Consider the following 13,084-nt stretch of genomic DNA (forward strand, 5'->3'; position numbering starts at 1 on the left):
TCTGACGTGCTTTCCTTTACAAAATGCATTTCAACTTTATCTGTTTTCAACAGAAGTGCTAATAGGCTGTGTACAGAGTGGAAATGCACATGCAATTTAGATATAATTTAGCAGCTAAATTATCTTTGTGGTGAAGGTCTGTTACTAAATCACTTCACTGGAAAATTAATAATAATGAAATAGTTATTAGCATCCCTTGGACATATATGCCATCCTCAGCATGTTTCTAATAATAAAGTGGTCCTTAGCCCTGTGCCCGCGAACTCAGTTAATGCATTTAACTTACTTCAGAACACACAGAACCAAAGATGAGCTGCAATCTTTGCCTCACACTTAAAGGCTGGAATATTTTACCTGATGTTCATTTCATACTCAATAAAAAATGCAGACTAAGTTTTAAAGAAAAATCCCAACCTATATGAAAGGTGACTCAAAAAGCAAATCGATAGCAATAAATACAGGGCAGGACCTCTTGAAAGCAACATTCAAACAAGATGATACAAGAAGAAATTCTCCAGGAAGCAAAACTAAAGACAGACATTTGAAAATACCCTGAAGTGATGGTAATACCGTACAAAGTGCTCAAAAAGAGTTTCCATTCCACAAAAGATAACAAAATACTTCAATTTTAACACCCAAAACAAGGCTGTTAGTCAGCAGTTATTAAATTCAGACTTTCTAAGGCAAGAAACTGGCACTTGAGAGTTTAAGAGATGGCTGAGGGGAGGCAATAAAAAAATCCTGTTTATTTTCATTAAATCTTAGACTACTCACGTCATTCCAAAAGAAAGCAAGTTTTATGTCATAATCTAAATACAATGAGAGCTTACTGACCTGTCAACATAACATCAGTTCTACCTAATTGAGATTCAACTTCAGTTTTAAGACAACGGTGAGTTTATAAAAACAATGCCCTGTCAAATTAACCAGCTGTTTCCCTTAGCATGCTATTAGCCTTACAGAAATAACAGGGTTTGTAGCTTGTCAAAGCAGATGTGAAGAGAGATTTGACTGGGAGCCCCTACCTGGCAAACAAAACTGAGGTATTAGAAGGCTCATTCAGTCTAGCGGGCAAGTCTACCACGCTCCAGTGACTTCAGTTTGAAGGCAAGTTCAGACTGGAAGTGTAATGTCATTTCTAGGAGCTAATGAATCTCAGAACAGTGTTTGTAGAGTCCAGTGCTGGTTCTGCCGCAATAAGCTGTTAAATGAAACTTGGGTTTTTGATGGGATGAAAGGAAGAAGAAAAAAGGGAACTACCTGTCCGCGAAGCAAAGAGCAAATCCCAGGCAATCGCACAGATGACAGCTCTGCTCTCACCTGTGCCCAAGCCCTTTTCAAAACATAAATGTTCATAAAGATTTATACTTCCTCATGTGCTTCCCCCGTCAGCTGCTCATGCCAGCTCAGGGCAAGAACAGGCCCCCACACAGCCAGCCAGACACGCGCTTCAATGAGAAACAGATGCTAAAGTACCACTAGCGCTGCCAGACTATGGGTATTAACCTTCAAGAACAATTACTAAAGCAATAAGAAGAAAATTAATAGTTATCTAGCTCCTGCAAATTGATATTATGAAAACAAATCCTGAAGTTATTACACAATTTCACGTGCTTCACAAACAGTTAAGTACTGAGATGCAGCGATGTAGCTATCAAAGCAGTCAGGAACAATCACTGGAAAATAAACTAACCAACTGCTTAGCCCAGGCCCTGATCACACAAATTGTGTCTAGGCTCCTCAAGCAAAAGTCAGCATCTATCACATCAAAATGCCCAGGAAACATGAGCTGGAAAATAAATAGGTGAAAACACATCTCCATGGCCACTGCACGCAACAGTCCTAAATGCAGTACTTTCCATCAAACATTATCAAGCAGAGCAGCACTGATAACACCCTATGATGTTTAGAAAGGCAGAAGCAACAGAGCTGGAATTACGCTAGGCTGGGCAGAAGACAAAGTCTCTGCAGCAGACCATAAACCAGCTGAATGAAGCAGGCTTAAAAAGCATTGCATCCTGAATTATATCTCTTAAGATACATGCAGACCAATGCAAGGGAGCAACGCAGCAAAAGTGACACACTGAGGGAAAGCAGGACGAAACCATTTGGGGAAAGATGCTGTGAATATAAAGAAAATATTTAATTGCCAACATCTGACAGTAATCCAAGAGATGACACAATGAATATGGCTACGCTTTCTGGATTACCCTTTAAAGAACACAAGTTTCCAATGACTCCCATTTTTGCTTTCACTGAAGAGTATTAGCCATTAATTTCAGCAGGGAAAAACTCACAATCACTATGAGCAAGTATTACATGACTCCTGCCTGCTTACAAAGACATCACTGAGGATGTCTTTAGCTTGGACACAAGCAAAAAGCATCATCTTACACCACTTCTCAAATGCGCCACTGCCCCTCTTCCTGCTTCAAACTCCTTGAATCCCTCACGAATATTTGCCTATGTACTAGGTATGCTGCAGAGTGTCCTTGGACATGGATCCTAGCAGAATTCAGGCCTTTGGCAGAGTCACGCCATGCAGCTTCAGAACAAAGCCCAGACAGCCTTTGTAAACTACTAACCACATAACACTATGGAATTTCTAGGGAAAGATTAAATAAGGCTACCTATAGGCATCAATAGTGCCCAGGCAAACAGGAATACAACAGAAGGCATGTTTGAAGCTTAGGATTACATTTTGCCTCATCTTTCAGTGTGTTTGGAACAAGAAAGTGGTTTCACTGTAACATACATAAAAACTGCCACACAAAAGTGAGTGAGTATCTTGCAGTATAGTTATTTTTACTTGAACTTCTTCAAAATGACCTACCTAACTTCTGGCCAATGTATTACCTACTGTAGCTTTCCCAAAGACATGTTGGTAAAACCATGATGTTTCATCAAGGTCTGGACTTTCCATAATTTACAACTATACCAAACCAATCATTTCAGCTGAAGGGTCCTACATATGGTCTATGCACAGGCTGCACATTTCATTCTCTCATCTTGAAGTCAGACAACACAAATTTAAGTTACACCCCTCAGAGGAAGTGTGGTTCTCCCAGTTGCATAAAACGCTTTCAATTTTAACATTTAACATTCAATTTTAACTGTTTTCAACAGCTACTTTCAAACCAACAAAGGAGAAAACCCAGATTTTCTTGCTTCCACTCCTCTCCTTGCAATAGTGAGGAGACGATTCAGGAGATGGCACAATATACACAATTAGGGTCACAAATGTTTGCATAATCCAAAAGGCCACAGTTCAGTGTGCAACAGTCACTCATGTTCCGTTATTCATAAATGCTCTGATAGCATTTCCACAGATGCCCAGTGGTTAACAAATCCTGAAGGCTTTTAGTTCAAACAATTATTCCTCATGAAAACGTCTACCAAAGCATATTATTTGTTACTCTCTTTGCTTATCCCCATTTAAATCTCAATTGCTGAGCAGGAAGCAGAAACAAAACCTTTACTGTTGGGTGACAGCCACAGTAGAACAGATTATGAAGGTGAAGGAGCTGAGGAGAATACACTAAGTAAGTCCTGCAAAGAATACCACTGAGAACACCACACATCTCCATAATGCAAGGGTCAGCTTATTAATTGTTTACAAGACAAAAGGAGGATGCAGATGATGAATGTTATTTGCTATGTTCAGTTCAAAACAGCTGCAATTAACTCTGCCTTTGCTGCTACCCAAAAGAACTGACACTAGAGGAACAACGCAATGATACCCAGTTCCACCTGATAAGCATGGGAATTGCATTACAAGAGCCACTTTCAACAGCATCTCTAGCCCTGCCTCCTACATGGAAGTGCTATTTTCTGGGAACGCTGCAGGCACATAACCTCACAGCCCTCCACACTTCACCAGCCAGCAGCAAAGATGTTCAGGAATGCTGAAGGCAGATGCTCTTAAACCCTCCTGACTGCTGACGAGGGGAGCAAGTCATGGCTTGATAAAACATGCTTTTTATGCACAGAACTTGGATCGAAAGAAGAGTGGAGAGGGGCAAGTCAGTTTGTCTGGATTTGAAGTCTGACCTGCCTGATAAAGCAGCTTCTGCCACGCTGAATAACAGCCTGTGCTCCTCCAGGAGACGGGCCAAGCTTCACGCATCACAAGGGAGAAAAATCTGGTCGTGGTGCTCGCAGTCTTCTCCTCGTCACGGGTGAAAGGTGCATCGGGAGATGTTACAATCTGTTTCCATCTGAGTGCCTGAGTTTTGCCTCCCAGGGAAGCTGGATCTGGGAGCTGCCCCATTATATCTGCATGCTTTCTCACACACATACATCCTCCCTCTATGGAGGAAACATTTGTTGTAAACATATGGAGAGGCCCTGCTGGAGGCCAGCATTTAATGCTCTAGTTAATAACATTTTTGGGAGTGGGGGAGAGGAAAGAGGAGAGAAAGAGGAGGAACTAAATTCAGTAGGATGTGAACGCAAATGGCACTCTCAGGTGTAACAGGATTTGCCAAGGTTTGATCAAGCAAGCTTAAAGACTTCCTAGTCTTCTAATAAATAAGGGACGTGGCTCCCATACAATACATGGGCTAATTGTGTGACCATATATATATATGCACACACACACGTATACAGAGGAAAGAGGGATTCAGTCTGCTTGTGGTCATTTTAAGGCATCCTGACAGCAATTTGCATTGGGCTGGGCTTTCTTAACAACACTCTCAAACACAGCAGAACAGTTGTTTTTAAATGTCAGACAACATTTTGCTGACTTGTCTTGCATAGCCCTCCTCTTCTGTACAGGGAGTAGCAGCCGTCTGGCTGATGCTCCGGGTTGTTTTCCTCCTGGCTGGATCTCTCAATTTAGCTGCCAGCATTTTTTGTTCTTTGATGACTGGGTTTTTAAGCTGGTACCCACTGCTAATGATAATGGCTAGTCAGGTCTATTACAGCACAGCGCAATACTGACAGCCTACATCCCAGAATGAGGGGAAAAAAACCAGGAGGGTTGGATCAGAGAGAGACAAAATGTGTGGGTATGGATTTCGCTCCAGGATCAGCTGTGCCTTCCTTGACTAATTAATCTGTGAGATTTGAACAGTCGGTAGAATGGAAAATATAGGTCAAGTTGGCAGCATGGGACTTAAATAAATAAGAATGAGGCAATAGCTTAGACTGTGCTTCGTGCAGGTTTAAAACAACATAATATAAAATACAGTCTTAGAAAATGATGAACTGATGACGAATTAGGTGAGGGTGCACATGGAGGCAAATTGTTCCACACACAGGAAATACAGCATCAGTACCTTTAAAAAAGACCACTCCATGACACTGTTAGGATGCAGAGATGGGCAATGTGCAGTTAATGTATGGAAATTAAACAGGGAAGGCTAACACCTGAAAGAGAAAGGCAGATCTAATCTATATATATATACACACAACATAATTATATTGTATGTGTGTTTCTTTTCCGAAGTCTGGGAAGCTTAAACAGGCAATCCCAAAGAAGGAAGCCCAGCATCCCAACCTGTGTGTTACTACCTGGTTTGCTCATCCAGTTTGTGGAAGCACAGCTGAAAGACTGACCACCATGGTGAAGCCTGTCATTCCTTACTGCAAAATGAGCTTGTGTCTGACTGGAGTAAAGACAACTGGTCACCACTGGGACATCTCTGCTCTTGTAAGACCTCACTTGGAGTACTGTGTACAGTTCTGGTGTCCTCAACATAAAAAGGACATGGAACTGTTAGAACAAGTCCAGAGGAGGCCACGAGGATGATCAGGGGACTGGAGCACCTCCCATGTGAAGACAGGCTGAGAAAGTTGGGGCTGTTCAGCCTGGAGAAGAGAAGGCTGCATGGAGACCTCATAGCAGCCTTCCAGTATCTGAAGGGGGCCTATAGGGATGCTGGAGAGGGACTCTTCATTAGGGACTGTAGTGATAGGACAAGGGGTAATGGGTTAAAACTTAAACAGGGGATGTTTAGATTGGATATAAGGAAGAAGTTCTCTATTATAAGGGTGGTGAGGCACTGGAATGGGTTGCCCAGGGAAGTTGTGAATGCTCCATCCCTGGCAGTGTTCAAGGCCAGGTTGGACAGAGCCTTGGGTGACATGGTTTAGTGGGAGCTGTCCATGCCCATGGCAGGGGGGCTGGAACTAGATGGTCTTAAGGTCCTTTCCAACCCAAACTATTCTATGATTCTATGAATTGGTCCTCAGCAACAAGAACTTTGGTTTCAGTCATGGAAAGCAAATTAATTTCCTGCCCTCCTTGAAGCTCAGTTTTTAAAGGATTTGGTGTAGAGTATGTTCAAGAGATGAAAGAAGTGGGTTTTGAGACCAGAACATGACTCCTCTCTGCAAATTCTGTGGTGTCTTACACACTTATGCAAGACCTTTTTTCCAACCCCCTGTCAAATCTCAAGAAACTGAAAAAAGACAGAAGCAGGAGACCTACTTCTTTATTGCCTTGAGACCTCCATCCCTTATTCAAATGCCATTAAAATCAGTTCACAAATAAAAGAAGCCAGACACCTATATGCCAAAAGTGAGCATATGCAAGTCTTGTTTTTACAGGAAAAAAACAGATTAGGCAACCAAACACACCTTGTGACAGACTGGACTTATTTTTAACCAGATTCACAGTAGGCAGGCCACTCGCCCCCAAGAAGGGAAGGTGTAACATATATTGAGTCAGTCAAAGGATGCCAGCCATGCTCAGGTCCAGGCACCAAGTTCTACCTCTCTCAAATACAGCACCGATTTAAGCTAAGAAGGTTTACAGAAAATAACTTGTTCTCACCTTCCTTCACAAAGTGCCTCTTTCCCACTTGGCTCTGCCCACTCCCTTCCTACCCCTCGGATATGAGCAGTCTGTTACCAACTCGCATTTGGGAGAAATCCTGCCTCGTATGAGGTACCAAAGAGTAAGAGCCAGAGGCTCAAGAACATTTTAGGATGACTGAGCAGGACAACGTTACAACACAAGTTCTGGCTCGCAGTCATGCACACAGGCAACGGAGCCACTTGCCAACACTTAAAGCAAATGAGTAGAACAAATTCCTTTGTGAATATACTGACCAACTTCCCCTCCTCCTCCACAAAGGGGACACTGCGCTCCATCCCAGCCCTCTTTGGGCAGCTCACACCCATCCTCTGCCTAGGATTTTACTTGGGGCTGTAATTATTGTCTGTTACAGAAGTTGCTTACAGCTACACAAGACAAATGGCAGCTAAGAACCACTGAATTTGTCCAAAAGCATTACATGGTATATATTTCATCCTGTAACTTAACCAGGCAGCCACTATAAAAGCCTCAGCTTTCTCTCCTTGTCCAGAAGCAATTCAGGCCCTGGGGAGTGCTCATGAATAGTGGTTAATGTGGGTGATGCCATCTCTAACGCAACAAGGTCAAAATATGTAATTAGCATTTTTCTCTCCGGGTTTCTCTCTCTTGCTGTAGCTTTCACTCAGCTTTGATTAGGCTGGGGGCCCTTCTCACTTGCCACAGGGTAAATCAAGAGCAAGCTCCAGTGAAGACAACAGTGATAGCCCAGCAAAAGAGAAACCCCAGACCTCAGCATTCACTAGTGCCAGCTCAAATGTTACAACAAAGACTCAACTCAGCCATCCAAGAGGTTGGTCTTTCCATTCATACTGGATGATCTGGTCAAAATTTACAGGAAGGAAAAGGAACCCCATGCAACCTTGATCTGCATTAAAGCAACAGCTAAGAGCAGAGCATGAGAACTAGGTGAAAGGGACCTTGTGAGAGCTGGGATCACTGCACTTTTAGTGGTCTTAAAGACATTGAAAGGGTGAAGAGTTGCCATGACAATGAAAGAGAAAGATGTATCCATGAGGCAGGGCTTTACCAGCTTGTGTGGAGGACACTTGCTGCTGGTTCTATGGACAATGACTGTCCTCATATCCCTGGTTAAAACCATTGCCTTCTTTTCCACATACAGCACTGGTAATAGGAAGTCATTTAGATATTTCATGTGCATCACCAAAGGACAGATTCCAAATGGAGGGCACTGGGGAGGCAATCAGCACTTTATGGCACAGTTTTATTCTTTATACGAAGACCTGTGGTTATCTTTAGTAGGCTCACATCCTCCTCTCCAGCACATGTTGCAGTGCTGCTCTTCCATCTCACCTGCCCACAGACCTGCCACATCCCCTTCCGTGGGGTCAGCCTGCAGGGTGCAGTTTGCTGTCACTTCCTTGCAGGAAGGTGGCAGTTGGGAGGAGGAAGAGGTCACTGCCCATGGCACAAGAGCCTGTAATGCATCAACACAAAGCTTCCACATTGTCACCAGAAGCAAAGAGCACGTCTTTAATTCCATCTCCCACTAACTACCACAACCTGTGATGTCTCTTTGATTCATGTAAGTCTCCCCCCGCCATTTCCCTTCCTGGCAGTTTTCTTCTCTTTACCTGAAATTCATAGCATGCTTGAAATCTGTCAAATGGTTTCCATTTGTATCCAGGAGTCTCAGTATTAATAATACATTTTTACCCTATTATTTCTACTTGCAGTGAGACTTCACAGCAAGCTGACAATTTTTACCTTATAAGCACTCTCATGACATGATTTCATGAAGTCTGGATGGCACCTAAAGCAGCAGAAGGAACTGCAATTCAGCCACACAAGTGGGTTTTGAGGAGGTATGCTCACAATCTTCACTGTGGTACCTAGGGTTAGTTGTCATCAAGTCACTTAAAACAGTGTGAAAGGTGCACATTTCAAATCCCAGCTACTGGGGGAAAAGGCAAGCCCAGCTGTCCTCTCCTCTGAGAAGTGAGGAAAAGCAACCATCACCTGCTTTATTCCCCATGTAACAAGCAAGGCAATGAAATGGGATAATACTGCTTCAAGAGCCAAGCAAAAAAACCCACTCTCCCTTTCTTCTCAGCCCCACAAAAGGGAGTGCAACGTAGCAAAAGCAAGAACCAGCAGACAGGCCTGCAGGACAGAGTAAGGGAGGTATAACACAACAGGAGACCCTCCAGAGTTTATGGCTTACGAAGTGACCGATTAGACATTACAACCAAACAATGCAGGGACTCAGTACAGGGCACAGTGGGTGGCTTTCCATGACACAACACAAAACCTGGTGGTTTCTCCGAGGAACAGAGGTTTAATTATACTCACTCTAAAGCCAAGGGGTCATAAAAAGTGAGCCTCACTCAGGAAGGTTGGTTTCGGATTAAACCCAATGTTCAAAAGATTACCATTCCTTTTCAAGTTTTTTTCCTTCCTGCTCTTTCACAAAGCCCCTTGATCTCCAGGACCTATGCCTCTGCCTTCCTGCAAATCACAGGGATCCAATTTAATCCCACGTCCCCATCTTTCCTAGTGCCCCACCCCAGCTCTCTAGACCTCTACAATGCATCTCAGCGGGGACATGCAAAAGCCTTAACCTCTTCTCTCCTCCTCACCTTCCACAGTGTCACCTTTGATAATGCTAAGCTTGGTTTATGTGATCCATAGTCACTCTGCCTGCTCCTGGCAACTCTTCCTTGGCTGCTCCTGCACTGGCAGAGTTGCTCACTTCCACTTGCATGAACCACCTTCTCCTCTACAGAGTTCACCCAACTCCTTCCCATACCACGCACTTCCAGCTGCTCAGACACACACCAGCCCCAGAGACATGTGATCCCTGACTCACAGCTCAAAACAGCATTAAGCTGCTTTCCCAACCCAAATCCAAATCATCTGACCATGCACACAGCAGAGTACAAACAAAATCCACCTCGAAAATCAAAGTTCTGTGACCAGGCATCATTTGCTGAGGGGAATTTCTCCCTTGCTGTTTCAGAACACAGCAGAATAGATAGAGACCCTAAGTGCTACAGAAATGCCCCTGCAGTCTGAGTCCATCCTACTGCTTCAGCTCTCCTGCCATGGAAATACTTCTCTTAGCAAGATTTATTACTTCTATTATCCCATGTGAAAATTAAATATGGTGTAGAACAAATTAATAATAATAGTAGATAAAAATATACAAATTAACCTGTTACCAACATTAGAACTAAGAAAGACAAAGCTAATTGTTGCTGCCAGCCAGATTTGACACTTAAGCATGCATCATGCACAGCTAGAGTTGCTCTTTTAATATGAGTGCAGATGAGAAACCCTCAGCGTGTGACAGATGCATTCAGCAGCTCCTGGAGCAGGCGCAACTGAAAAGTACGTTTTGGTGTGGTCCAGTCTCACAGTACAGCAACAACAGGGCATGCACAGAAACACGTGCTAAAGCAATGGGAATGCCTAAATAACGAATACAGATAACTGGGGGGATACCAGCAGAGCTAAAAAAAGCTGTATTCAGGAATCATTATTTCATCACTAAACACAGGGGGCCTAATCTTGTTCTCAACTACAGTGATATAAAAAGTTACAGGGGAATCAGAGTAATCACACTGGAAGGAAAGAAATGTTAATAACAGAATCAGGTCTGTACTACCTGTAATCAATAGGCAACAGCATCCGCCGTGCAGCTGTATCTGATTTTGCTTCAAGATTTTTAGCAGTCCCTTCCCACTTGCAATGGGAGATACAGCAAATAATTGCTCCTCTTGGCAGTAGATGATACCTTCTAGCAGGCATTGCAGAACATCTGATGAAGAGCTGCCTCTCTGCTTCTCAAGAAGGAAACAGATATTGCATTTTAAAGAAGCCAAACAACCCATCGCCTTGTTTAGACATACCCTTCATGAACAATTACAAGTCCAAATTATGGGAAGGTCATGTTCAATGTATTCTCCTACTTCAGGTTTTAAATGACAACCATTAGCAAAAGAGCACAGACTTTGACCAAACTGCTAAAGTTTCTTTGCAGCTTGGACCCACTCACAAGATTTCAGGCTCTTGAGCTCCTCTCATCACCAGGCCAGAAGCATGAGCTGCTTGCTCATTCCCAACATGTGCTACCATAAGCTAGAGGTACGTTTCCCTTCACAGTGTAGGTTTTTTAAGTACATGTCACCACAAATTCCTAACTGTCTATTCCCCTCTTCCCACCCTCCCAAATCATCTGTCATATTTTCTCCATTCTAGCACAGTACAATTCCTTTTAAGGAGCCAGAAAGCATGGAACACTGTCTCCAGGTTCAGATCACACCCAAGGTATTTAATGTGCAGATAAAGAGTTAGATTAAAATAGTATTTGAGGTTGCAAAACCCAGCTCCTATTGTCAATTCTGACAATATCAAACTTTGAAGTGCTTGACTGTGCCTTCAATGTGCTTTTAATAGAAATCCTTGAAGATTATTCTCAGGTTTTGGAAAGAAAACAAAAAAAGAATCAGACAGAAAAATTACAATTCCACCATGGAAGCTAAACAGAGATTTGCACAAAGATTCATGCCCAGCAGAATTTTAATGGGGCTATTAAAAGCACATCCTCAACACAAAAGAAAAACTATGACAGGTTTCAAGCCCTTAATGACTGAAGTTCTCCAGTGAAGACCAAAACACAAACACGTAAGAGATTATTTTCCTTAAGTCTATCTGGTAAACACCTAATCTTCTGCTTTATCAACAAAAGCTGTCTAAAGCAGATGCAGAGAATATGTGGGTCTAGACAGACAAACTAGGACAACCGAAAGGATTTTAAAAAGCAAAGTTTTTAACAGTGTCCATCACAACTATTGCTGCTACTAGAGCAATACTCCAATGAAGTTCCTGTGGCAGTGATACACAGTCCCCAAGCCAAGCCCTACAAAACAAAAGGAGAATAGAATGACAGAATGGTTTGGGTTGGAAGAGACCTTAAAGACCATCTAGATTCAACCTCCTGCCACAGGCAGGGACACCTTCCACTAGAGCAGCTTGCTCCAAGCCCTGTCCAACCTGGCCTTGAACACTGCCAGGGATGGGGCAGCCACAGCTTCTCTGGGCACCCTGTGCCAGCGCCTCAGTACCCTCATTGTGAAAAATACAGGAGAAAAGAAAGAATAAATTGAGAAGTAAACAGTTTCTATAGCTTTTGTGAATTACAGCTGCAAAAGGCTGTGAATAAGAATATCCAGCTACCTTCATTATATTCTCATCCTCACCATTCCCTTCCAGTGAAAGGATGCAGGAGAGCTGTATGCAAACCACATATAAAACCTCAAACTTATACATGTATTTCATGAGTTTCTGTTAACATCCAGTGGGATAACAAAGTAGACAATACCTGTATGTACAGCACAGACTGCCTAGGAAAAGTCACTGTCCTTGGGAAGACTGATGTGTACCAATATAGCAAATGCTTTTACTCCTTTATTCTCAGGCTGAAAACTATGACTCCTAAATGCTATCTCTCCTCTTACCTTAACCTATTAAATCAGTATGTTCTTTGCAGTACGGCATGATTTTCATTTACACAACCTACCGCACACCAAATACTGTTATCAGGATCTCATATAAACTCATGCAGCAAAAGGTATGGTCTGGCTTTACATTACTCCATTTTCTGCAGTGCTGTTTCACTAAAAAGAAAACAAACCAACCCCAAAACCCAGTCACTGTGGGGATCCAGTTCTAACACTGCCCCAGAGTAACCGCAGCAGCCCAAGGGAGGGTGCTGTGGGCCAAGGTGTGGGCTTAGCACACTGGGGACAGGAGCTTGGGAAGGTGATTCTTTATCGTCCACCTGTGAAAATATAACATTTAATTTGCCCATAAATCGATTAGCCTCCAGTGTGTCTCACACACAGTGAATAGCCATTACCTCAAGTCCTAAACAACGTCCAAAGTTAGGGGAAATAACCCCCCTCAACCCCATATAAACCAATCAAGTCTAAAAACTATTAGAGCCCTGTCTTTCCACCCTCCCCCTTTCAATTTAGTCAGTGTCAAAAGAGTAACGAGTAATCAGGAAAATTCCTGTTAGGCTTATCTCTCAGTCCAGTGGGATCTCTAAATCCCTTATCTGCACTCACAGTGAAAAATAAGATAACACCCACACTTGTTTCACTCAGATTACAACACACTCTGATACACACTCACTGAGCGACTGGAATTCACACCTTGCAGGAACCCAGGAATCTCCTTGTACCCTCCCTGTGCTGAATTTTGGGTGTAAGTATCCAAAGAAGCAACAGCATCTCACAG

At 43.0% G+C, this 13,084-nt stretch overlaps 1 protein-coding gene across 3 annotated transcripts in view; it reads right to left on the reverse strand.

The window, feature by feature from the left end:
- LRP8 (LDL receptor related protein 8) overlaps window positions 1-13,084 on the reverse strand; it is a 197,525-nt gene that overhangs the window by 125,079 nt on the left and 59,362 nt on the right. The gene's annotated exons all lie outside the window — the stretch shown is intronic.

This window comes from Pezoporus occidentalis, unplaced genomic scaffold (assembly GCF_034315485.1).
Source record: "Pezoporus occidentalis ecotype Australia unplaced genomic scaffold, CSIRO_AGI_Poc_V1 ctg25, whole genome shotgun sequence".
Lineage (NCBI taxonomy): Eukaryota > Metazoa > Chordata > Aves > Psittaciformes > Psittacidae > Pezoporus > Pezoporus occidentalis.